The following is an 11,841-nucleotide window of genomic DNA, read 5'->3' on the forward strand; positions in this document are numbered from 1 at the left end:
ACCCTCATAGAGGAAAAATTGTTTCCTGATGCTCGGAGGGAAGCTCCTGTGTTCCAATCCGTGCTCTTTGCCTCTGGTCCTGTCACTGGGCACCACTGAATATAGTCTGGCTCTGCCCTCTGCACCCTCCTTTCAGGTATTTATATACATGGAGAAGATCCACCCTGAGCCTTCTCTTCTCCAGTCCCATCTCCTTCAGCCTTTCATCATGGGAGAGATGCTCCTGTCCCTCAGTCAGCTTTGGGGCCCTTCCTTGGAAGCTTTCCAGCTTGTCCATGTCTCTCTTGTACTGGGGAGTCCTGCACTGGACACAGTACTCCAGGTGTGGCCTGACCAGTGCTGAAGAGGGCACAGATCACTGCCCTCAACCTGCTGACAATGCAGCTCCTGATGCAGCCAAGGAGGTGGTTGGCTGCCTTTGCTGCAGGGGCACTGTGCTGGCTGACATTCACTTGGTGTCTAGCAGCATGTGTTGGTGTCTGGGGTGGTTCTTTCTCTTTGTTGGATTTCATAACGTTCCTTTTGGCTCTTAAAACAGAGCTCGTCCCTGGGTGGGCTCGAACCACCAACCTTTCGGTTAACAGCCGAATGCGCTAACCGATTGCGCCACAGAGACTGATGTGCAGCATTTTTTTCAGAAGAGCCAAATGCTGATCACATTTGATAACTGCTGGTGGTGGTGGCAGTATGTGTTGTGCAGTGACAGACCAGTACTGCTGGCACATAGCTGCAACAAACACAATGTATTACTCTGTCAGAATACCCCAAGAGATGGGAGGGAGGAAGAAATGCTCTTACCTTCTGTGGGGTGTGAAACATGGGGTGCTTTTGGTTTGTTACCTCCCTCGGTAGAGGAGGGCATGGGGTCACGTCATGCTCGGCCATCTGCTGGTACTTCAGAGGTGGGTTAACAGCACTGTTTCTCTAGCCAAAGCTGCAGAAAGGCTCTGCGGTACCCATGTGCTTTTTGTGCTCCTGGGCATGGCTGTAAGAAGTTTGAAAACCTGTGTGACTGTGAACATTAAGGCATTTAAAACAAAACACAGATAAACTTCAGAAAATGGATTGAGTGGCTTCCCAGATGCTGACTGCGGAGTTCTCACTGTGTCTGGGAACTGGGAGTCAGAGACAATGCCCCTCTTGGGCAGGCCTTAATAAACAGTAAAGTTTTCGTGGTGAAACTTGCGGTGTTATTTTTTGAAGTTTCATAGGTGAAACTTCATACCTCAGAGAAACCATTGATAACTTCAGTTTGTAGTCGGCATATGTGTTTTTCACTGTCCTTCACCAGCCAGGAAAAAATGGAGCCCTTCACCTTGTACGTCCCTTCTGTATCAATGGAAACCAGAGCCTAAGAAATACTGGAGGGAAAAAAAAGATAGGAGCTGAGTTCTGTTCAGCTAGTGAATCTGTACCTGGTTATATCTGGTTTCCTGACAGGAGGAAATTGTCTTTTATATCTTAGCCTTTTTTTCTTGTTTGTTTGGTAAAGCAAACACAGCAAAACGTTGGCTTGAAAATGGTTGAATTGCTTTTAAAAGCAATTGGGGTGTTGCTGACAATGTTGGTGAAGTCCTCTTAGCTGAGCTGTGTAAGCATAGGAAGATGTGTGGGTAACTGTGTTAGGATGAATTTTAGCAGTTTTTCTCTGGAGGGATAGGAACTGGTAAGTAGAGAAAAATGTGCTTCCAGCAGCAGCAGATAGCCTCTCCCAGTATGGAGTCTGACGGAGAGCAGCTGCCTTTCCCTTCCCCTGGGGTTTTAAGCTGTGCTGCAAGGGAGCCTACGCCATGTGTCTCAAAGCCGTGGAGTGGGTCTGTCCCACAGCGTGCGCTGGAGGCTTTTTCTGTTGGCTGCTCCCCCGAGGAGCTAACGGGGGTGATGCTCGGCTCCTGCCTGGTGTCCTTCCACCGGGACCCTGGCACCAGGCAAAGGCACAGATCCAGGTTTCATCCTGGAGGGTGACTGGGCTATGTGAGCCTGGGAGCTAAAATACCCTCACGAGTGGCAGAGTTTAGATGTAGCCATAGGGAACGTAGGCAGGGGTCCAGAAAGTTGCAGAGCTAAACGGGTTCGGTACGGGACCTGATGTGTCTTAGTGAAGTGTTAATAATGGTGTCTCGGACAGTTTCCAACACAATCTGTTGGAGCACTGACAGCATTCAAGCTTTGGCAATAATGTTTGAATTAACAAATTGTTGGTTTTCAAGACTGCAGGCATTACTCATACAGGCCTTGCTGTAACTTACAGTGTTTGAGTCAAAGCCTGTAGGAGATGGAAGACTTACTACATTAGCAGATCTAGTTGGAAGAGACAAGTGTTGAGGCACAGAGGTCCTTTTTCAGGTCCGTGAAATGGCTGCCATAATGCTATTATCGCAGCACGTTGCTGTTTCTTGGTCTGAGCCAGAAGATACAGCAGCACCCTCGTGTCAGGGCGGAATGCTTGGGCCTCCCTCTGCGTGTGTGGCAATCCAGGTGGGAAGCCAGTGAATGAGTAAGGGTGTGAAAAGCCTCAGCAGACTGTCAGCATGGCACAGACGTGGGAGGTGGTTCAGGTACTGACGGCAGTCTGGGTGAAGCAGCGCAGAGCTCAACGGCTGAACGTACTCCTCCAGGAAGCAGGCTGCGCCCTGGGTCCTCTCTGGTTTGGTGCCGTAGGGAGCATGTCTGGGAACGGACCCACTCCGGCTGTGAGGTTTGGCTGTCTGATCTCGCTCCGGGGGCAGGAGCACCTTCCTGCCACGCTATTTCTTTCTCCTAGGATTGTGTGCTTGCTGGCAAATGGAATGAAGGACACTTCTGTTGTTTCACAGGCAAATGTGATGAAATATGGTGGGCAGGCTTAGAGACTGCTGTGGACTGAGCCAGCAGGTGAATTTAACCCTGGGAATATCCTGCCTGCTTCTCTTCCTCCTTTAATGAGTAAGAAAAAGCCATCTTTTGGTCTTGTAATTTCCTTTTGCCTAGAGAGGAGAAGCAAACTGTGTGATGCTGGCGCAATCAAAGAGAAGTTCAATGAAGCTTCCCCTGTAAGTTGCAGATAGGCAGCAGTGATACCTGAAGGTCTGCAATGATATCCTTCCTTTCTCTTGCACTCCTCAAAATCTGAGTAGCAGTCTTCTGAGCTTAGTAGGAATTATTTGCTATATGTACGTCACAGTAGTAGTCAGAAGCAATAAAAGCATTAAAATGCATTTGCCATGCCCTCCAGAAAAGTCGAAATTATTTGACATATACAGATTGGAACATTTTATTGTACTAGCTTGAAATCTGAATGCATCCTTTGTTTGCAGACCTAGTCTGGGGAAATGGAACAGGAAAGGACTTTAAGATACCGCGGTAGTTTTTGTCTCTACCCTGAGAAAGGATCAAGTACACTCAAACCATTCATGTATTTAAAATATTCTTACATGAAACCCAACAGTGAAAATTTTATTGCCTCTGCAGACAACCTCTTCCACTGTTTTTGGAAACTTAATAATGGAAAGCTTGTCCTTCTGTTTAACCTTTATTTTCTTCGCAGTAATGAGAGCGTGTTCCCTTAGCCAGGAGTTCAGCTGAAACCTCTGTTTGCCAGGTAATGCCTACGTGCCTAATGGCACCAAGCTGAAGATTGTTTCATTTATGACATGTAAAATAAAGCAGCAGCTGCACTTCCTGCTGGTCAGGAAAGCTGCTCGTTGTGAAGTGATGTCTTTTCAGGGTTTTTTTGTGTTTGTTTTTGGGTAATACAGTACAGAACTGGTAATGTCATCTCCCTGAGCTGGTACCTCTTTTTAATGCATCAGTGTCTGTGGAAAAGGACCATATCAGAAAGCTTAAACCTGGTAATAAACTTAGCTGTTGGTGCGGCTCTGAGGAAAGCAGCTTAACTGCTCTGTGTCTCTCTATTTTTAGTTTACAGGAAAATGCCTCTAAGGGTTCTTTTGCTCACTAAACCCCGAGTTTTTAGTTTAATGACTCTGTGATAGTCCACATGTTTCAGAATGTCTACTTGGAGTTTTGTCTCCTAGCTGAGTCCCTGTGAAGAGCTGTACTATCGTTAGTAGCTGCTCCAGAGCTGAGGCAAATCCTTGGGGATGATCAGCCCCAGTTGCACTGTGCTGCAGTGCGGCAGGAATCAAGTCAGTGGACTTGGAAATGCATGAAAACACATTAAGGAAAAGAAAGTGCTGAAGAGCCCCTACTTCTTCTGGCAGGTGGTGTTTGAGGGTTTTTTTTTTTCCTATCTATAAGTAAATAAGTATAATTAAGAATTATACTTATTAATAAGAATATTATTATATGTATAAAAGTATATATACATATATAAGTAATTCTTAATAATAATTAAGAATTATTCTTAACTGAACTGAAACAATTCTTAATTCTTATTTGAATTAATGTTTTCTTGTTGGCTCTGTGCTTCTGCTTCTGTCTTGACCCAAGCCTGTGCTTGATGGCCCCGTGCACTTCCCTACCGCGTTTACCCCTGGCAGCCCTGTGTGGCTGAAATCTTTGGCCACTATGAATGTTAGTGACCACATGTAAGTGATTAACATTTGTGTGGTTTCCCTATACTTAGTGGAAAGTTCTAGGTCTAATGTTAATTTAGTAAGAAAAGGAGATTAGATTGGAAATATTTTAGGGATGTTCAATCTTATAGGCATGGCTTAAAATGGGAAGGGAAGAAATTACACGGTGCTGAGACAGCAGCATAGTTTAATGGCAGTTTATCCTAAAGAATACCATGATAATTTGTAGTTAGTTGCAAATGCTCACTGTCTGCATTGCAAGAAGCATTACTTTGATATCTCTAGTAAGGGAACTGTTAAATAAAGCCGTTACTATCTGTTAGCAGGGGGTTACGTATCTTCTGAATGTTTTGCTGCTCAAATCGTGCTCTAGAAACGTGCACCATGTTGAAGGGGAGTGCTGTCTTCTCCCACAGAAGAGACAGAAATCCATCCTGTGCTATCAGAGCCATCGGTGATAGCAGAGGAGCTGGAAAAGCAGTGCTCTGCAGCTTGACCTACACCTATAGTGCAGGCAAAGTCTTCGGTCTCTGTCCTTGCAAGTAGAATGTATTCTTTATCCTCCTTGATCCCTAGGTATTTTTACAGCATAACTGATAGGGGAAGTGAGGGAGCAAACTTGGGGGGTGAGGAGGGGCAATGAAAAAGCAAGCCTGTGAATGTTAGAGAATCTACTCCTTCCTACCTCCCCCAGCCCCAAACTGCTTGCAAGACAGATTGACATAAAGGTCTATCTTTAGGACTATGCCATTGCTGAAGTGTATGTGCTCGTTGTATGAAAAAATGATACCTGATCATGTGTAAAATAACTTTGAAATGTGAGTGTGTGTGTGTTCTCATGCTCTGTAACCTCTGCCTTCCTTGCAGACTCTCCTGTAGGCTTTGTGAGGGTTAGAGGAGTTTGCCACCAAGCAGAACTCTTTCTCCAGATCTTTCATCTTTAAAATGACCTAATGAAAAATTCCCCCTTTGCCCAGGCACAACTGATTTTTATGAAGTCCTGTCAAATCTCCTAATCCCGTTTTGGTCTTTTGGTGCAATTTACTTTTATCCCAAAACCTAGTTCTCCAAATTTGCCAAAGAAAACACTGGGCACTATAGCGAGACCATTTTAAATGCAGCTGTTTGGAGGAGCCTGTTAGCAAAGTAAAAAAGTAAAAGAAAAAGGAAAAAAGAAAAAAAAGACAAGTCACAATGTGTTTTTCATATCTTAAATGTATATTCTTGAATTTTTTTTCTTTATGGTCTGATTAGAAACCAAGTGGACCCTTGAAACCACAATCTCTTTCCCTACTGAAATTTTATATCTCTCAGTTAGTAAGGGGCCATGAAAGTGCTGGAATTTTTATTTGAAGACCAGTACGAATGTTCTAAAAAGACGTATGCAGGCTAAACTAAGAAATGCTGCTAAACGAGACTTTGCAAGCTGGTATGAGAGGAAGAATACAGTATATCTGTCTTAGGCACCTGCAGTGTGTGAGCTCTCCTCAGTCATTAGCCCTCAGCAGTGCTTGGAGATAGGCTGGTTGAGTCACTGCAAGGTGGGTCTTCATTTCTGTAGAAGCATTTAGCTGGCAAACTCCCTGTGAGCAGTTGGGCAGAAATTATTTGTGTAAAATCCCACAAGGAGACAGAAACCCACAGCTTGAACTAACATGCCTGAGTTCCCACCTAGTGTCCTTGACACCAACCAGTTCTTTTCCCCTAGTACAGCAGTCGTAGCTTCCCTGTAATGGTTCCGTGATGCTCTATATAAGCTTCATTTAGGCACACTGGGAGTATGGGGAAATAGGGATTATGGCCTGACCCAGGAGCCAATAGTTTGTGTATCCAAGGCTGGCTGTTCACTGTTGTTCTAGTGCTATGGCTTTGGATGAGAGAGAGAACACAGTTATGTTTCCTCTGGATTACAGCAGATTTCAGTTGCGATTTTGCTCTTGGAAAGAACGATGTAGAGAGAATGCGCTCAATATACGTGCTCTTTCAATGTGCTCATCTTACTGAACAATCCTGATGTCTCTGTAGGGTTTCTTTGCCCTTCTCAACAGTCTGTCAAAGTTCGTTTTTTTTTTTTTTTGTTTGTTTGGTTTTTTTTACCTGTTGCTAGCAATGACTTGCAATATTTACCAACTCTTGATGAAAATGGAGTGCCCAGTGTTGTGCCTGCACTACTGTCTGAGGTTCCTGGCTGACATTTGCCTTGTGAGTAACATCAGTTTAATCTATTGAGCGTGGGTCTTATGGATACCATGTAATATGGGCATTTTCTTTAAAATATCTGATCATGGTGTGTCAAACTCTGAAAAAACTGTGTAATTTTCCTTACTACTTACTTTGTGTTTGCCCCAAAGAAGGAAAGCAGGTTTTCCTGATGAGACCCATTTCCAGTAAAATGGTGTTTAAAAATGTTTAATTCTGACAGCTATTCCACCCTCTGGCCAATCTCATTTAAAGACTTGTCCTCTTGACTCGTCTCATGTTGCCATTTGTCTCTTGCTTAACCTGTTCTGTACAGTTACATGCAGCTCTGGAGGCTATAAAAGCCCTGAGCAATCTCTTCAGTCCCTGGTGTAGTTCTACTCTCTGGTTCATACCCCCTAACAGCACAGTGATTGAAATATGCTTTCATTCTTTGCTAATGACATACTGTATCGTCTTTCTACTACACTGTCTGGGATTAATGTCTGTATAGCTCCAGATCTTCCTATTTGCCTTTTTGGATACTGATACAGCACCGTAACTTCTCTATTTTGTGGAATTTCAGTGGAAGTCAGTATTTATTAGACACATCTATCAAATGACTCGACATCTTCTCAGCTAGCTCTTGTGGGATTCTTGGATGCAAGTTACCTAAATCCAGCTAATATCACTTAAAAATCTAGGTACTAAGAGCTGTTTATTCTCAGTAAGAATTCTTTTACATTCTCCGTAATTATCAGTGGGTTGGAAACTCTTTCATGGTGGGGGGAGGAAAATGAAGACCTGAGGCCAGGTTAGATAACAGGAAGCAAGTGGTTGATGAGTGATTGTGTTTCACCCCTTGGTGCCAGCCCCAAAAGGGCTGGGGAGCTTGGCCTTGCTCGTAGCAGGTCAGTGTTAGCTGCTACAGGAGGCGAGGAGAACACTTGGCTTCTCTCATGCATTTACCCTGATTCTGGTGCTGATTATACTTTTCCAAAAATGCTTTAGATTTAAATGTTCAAGTTGAATATTGTGTCCTAGGTCACAACAAGAGTTGTGAGCTTGCAGGAGTCCTCCGTTCACACAAATACAGCGTCGTGCCTTTGCTGACCACTCTGCTCTCACAGGCAGTCCTTGTCTGAGATGTTGCATTTCTATCATGCAGTAATGTACAAGCTTGTGGAGGGATTTCCCTTTCAGATCAAAGGCAAAATCTCTCAGCAAAGCTCCCTGACATTCTGCAAATGCAGCTTTTTGCGCCTTACAGATGAAGAAATTGAACCCTTGTCTATGTGCTGGCTTCAGGCTGAAGCTGGTGTATTTTCATTTGTCTGAGTAAGCATGTTAAAAATCACACCTGCAGTTAAACTGCTTCAAGCTGGACACGTAGAGAAGGCCAAAGACGGAGCACACAGAAGGACTGCCTTAAGAACGGGCAAAAATGATGACTTTATCCTGCAGTGGCTGAATGGCTCCAGCTGGCTTTTGTTGTATCGTACAAGAACCCTCTGTCGGAGGCGGTGTCAGGATTCACAGCCTGGCTGGTTTGTTCTCCTCCCCAGCATGCTACTCTGCCTGACTTCCTGGATGCTTGGAAAATTACTGTAAAATTGTAGTGAGAAACTAAACTGCACTAAGAATAACTCGCCACAATAGGCAGATCTTTGCAATGCAAGGAAATTATTTTTTTAAGAAAAGTTATTAATCACAGAGTAAATCAAGTGAGATGAAGAAAACCAGCAAGGGAGGAAGAGTAGAACTGGTTTTGGACCAAATGCTTTTCAAGGTCTCTTCCATAAGATGGCAGCAGCTTATTTTGTGAACTGGACTGGGAGACTGATGTGAAGGGGTATCTGCTAGAAGCCCTACAGAACAGGCATTCAGTCTTCATTGGCTTTATCTCTGTTTGCTTGGTACACATCCCTTATAATTGTCGCGGTATAGATCAGCTGGGAACCTCACTTTACGTGCTAAAACCTTTTCTGTTGTTTGGTATAGTGGTGATTTTATTTTATTTTTTCTAAATACAGGCATAGATACAAAGAGGCACACTTCACAAGAGCTGTTAGTATCAAATGATGCTTTTGCATGTTCTGGATGCAGGGAGAGTGACAGGGTTGTTTGGCCTTTTTTTGATATTTAAAAAATATTTAACTTTGTGCGGTTATTTCTTTAATAACTGTCCAAGGCAACTTGAGTTCTGTGAGCAGAAGGGGTAGAGAAACAGCTGGGATTTTCTCTCTACAGAAAAATGGAGATCTGTTTCATGACACTGAACTGTGTCAGTGGAATCAAACACTCGTTTCTTTCAAAGAAGGAGATTGTGGAGAGAGGAGATTTTCTTTTATTTTGCCTAACAGAAAGCAGTGGAAGGAAAAGATTTGAGAGGAACTCTTTTCTGAAGTCTTATGGCACAAAAGATTTTATATTTTGGCTATTTTCACTTTCCCTTCTAAACGTTCTCCGTATTTTCAGTGACACCTATAGTGGGTGAGCAATGCATTTATGCAGTTTGACTGTCTCCTATGCTTGGACGCATTTTTCTCTGCAGATGAGTTTTAGACACTTATTCTGTTAGTACCAAGTTTTTAATAGTCATAAACTGCTGTGATACCCTCTAATAGAAGATTATATTTAAGTGCAAATGATTAATCACTTTCTCAGTGTTTGTGCTTGTTCTGAACAGCTGGATAACAAAGGAGGATCTAAAAGCAGCCTGTTTGGGGCTTCTCCTGGTGCTTACACTTACTGGCTAATGTTAGTCACCTGTTTTTGTTTCCTGTGGCCCATTAGTATCCCGTCTGTCCAGCGCACAGAAGTGACAAAGTACACGGTAACAAAGCTGTGCACTGGAGTGGGAGGAATAGTGTCTGTGGTATTTGCCTTCCATTCATTTCTAAATTAAACTGTTCAACCTCTGTGATTCTGATTTCTGTGTGCTGACAGACGGTTACAGCACAGCCCAAACGGGGTCCAGCATGAGCTGGTTCTGACATTGCTGCTCTGTCCTCAAATTCAGGCTCCAGCTTGATGAGGACCTCAGGGCTGGGTCTTGCCTGGAAGTGAATGGACCAAGCACAGCAAGTGTGAAGAGCTTCCACAGGCACATTGCGAAGGAAATGCACCTGAATTACTGATGGCAGGAGTCTTGACGGCTTTACTCCCAGAGGAGAATTTGGGGGTATAGAGGCTGAGAGCATCTCTTTCTTAACTACTGAACCTGCTTTTCTACTGAAAACGGGAGCTGAGATGGGTTGCTTTAGCCCCTTTTCCTTTCTCTGAATTGTGCCCCAACTTGAACTAGGAAAAGAACAACTTTCAACTCTCAAATTTTGGCCAGTGGTGAAGTTTAAAGTCTTCGAAGAAGTTATGCTTGGCAAGAAATGTAGTATTTTTAGGGGTCATTTCATTTTTACTGGTGTGCTGTGTGTGCTGCCTCATTTATACCAAGGAGACTCCTGGAATGTGTGTCCTGGTGACTTCTTTCTTTCCAATTAACTTTAAAGAAATCAAAAGAGAGATGAAAGCAAGTTATCAGAATAACATTTAAAATGTTTTATTTATTCTAGAAAGGTTCCCATTCTTTCCAAGAGTCCCTTTTCTTCCACTTTCAGAATGGAGCCTTTTTCACCTCAAATTATTTGTATTGTGATAGCATCCAGAGACTCTGGTCAAGATTGCTCCGGAGGGCTTGGGGAAACAAACTGGATGAAATGAAAAGGAAAAGTAAATGACAGCAGTTCAGAGTGTTTGGAGAACACCGAGTGTGCAAAGCTGGCTTGTGGCACTGAGCACAGGATCAGATTAGCACAGGGCTGGAGCCTGGATGGGGATGACCAAGTTCAAAGTAAAGAGGCAGGTTTATTCAGTTTAGGTGAAGTGGATGAGGTTGAGAGGGATAGCCCAACATCTAGCTGAGTGCTAGCCCAAGAATGGGGCTTTCCATGGCCACATAAAGTACTTTTGTTTTTCTTTTGTGTGAAGTTTTGTTACGGAACAAGTTAATGGCAATAATTTTGGTTAGTAACTAATTCCTTGGAGCAAATGGCTTTAAGTATCAGATGTTGCCACATATTACTCTGTTTGGGTGTTTAGCCACAAATAATTCATTACAATATTTTTGTATTATAATACACTGTAATTTACTTCTAGCAAGCATGTAATTCCTAAGAGACAGAGTGGCATTCAGCCTATACATTCTTTGGTCCGCTCTGTATAGAATCCAACACAATGGGTGCAGCTGAATGATTTAATGTCACCCCGAAAGAATTCACACAGGCTGCTGAAAAAGAAAACAGGCCATGGAAATAAATTGTAACTGAACGTGTTCTTAAATATAGGGCTACAATGCACACAGAGGTTGTATAATGCTGTCCCCCGCTGAACTTTTTCAACCGTCTTGGAGCCTTACCCTCCTGTGGGATATGAAAAAAAAAAAAGGCATCCTGTAGGGTAAATTCCACTAAACAGTAAATTCTGTGAAATGCTCCATTCATGTCGGACAGGTGGAAGTTCAGGATTCTGGGACAATTCAGGAGAAATATGAGATTCATACCCAGCATGAAGGTATTCTGTTTATTGACACACTGGTTTAAGTAAGAGTGAGAAATCCAAGAAATCTGGTAAAATCTCCCTACTAGATGGAAGAGACTTGGGGAGTTTTCAAGTCTGGTGTGTAGCAAAACAAACAGTTTTCTAGTTCACTGGGTGTCAAAGAGCTGAGGGGCTGGGGGGGGGGGGAAGAAGTCATGGAGCTGATCAGTGGCTTTTGGATAGATTGGCGTGCAGTGGTATGTGCCAGAGCTGGCACTTGCTACAAATACAACCGTTCCTGTGGCAAGATCCTGATGTGACACTAGGGCTAGGTGCTGGCTTGTGTTACAGCAAAATCAGTAGAAATTCAGTGTTTCTCTTGAGAAGCCCAGTTACCTGCTGGACGCAGGAAGGGTTGATGTGTGTTTCATTAGGGTAGAGAAATAGCTTACACAGCCACCTCTGGCTTGCACCTCTTTTAGCAAACTGACTTTGTTTTGATTTTGGAGAGGTTGTGTTTTAAAATTGTCAGTTTTCAACTCAGAGAGGCTATTTACCTTTTATTTACTGGAGAAACCATGTGATTCCTTGCATTAGGATGTTCATTAAT

General features: G+C 43.3%; 1 non-coding gene across 1 annotated transcript; it reads right to left on the bottom strand.

Annotated features, from left to right (window-relative positions):
* Window positions 1-542: 542 nt before the first annotated feature.
* TRNAN-GUU (transfer RNA asparagine (anticodon GUU)) lies at window positions 543-616 on the bottom strand. The gene has a single exon. It is a non-coding gene; the product is annotated as a tRNA-Asn (tRNA).
* Between the last annotated feature and the right edge of the window lie 11,225 nt (window positions 617-11,841).

This window comes from Opisthocomus hoazin, chromosome 4 (genome assembly GCF_030867145.1).
Source record: "Opisthocomus hoazin isolate bOpiHoa1 chromosome 4, bOpiHoa1.hap1, whole genome shotgun sequence".
NCBI lineage: Eukaryota > Metazoa > Chordata > Aves > Opisthocomiformes > Opisthocomidae > Opisthocomus > Opisthocomus hoazin.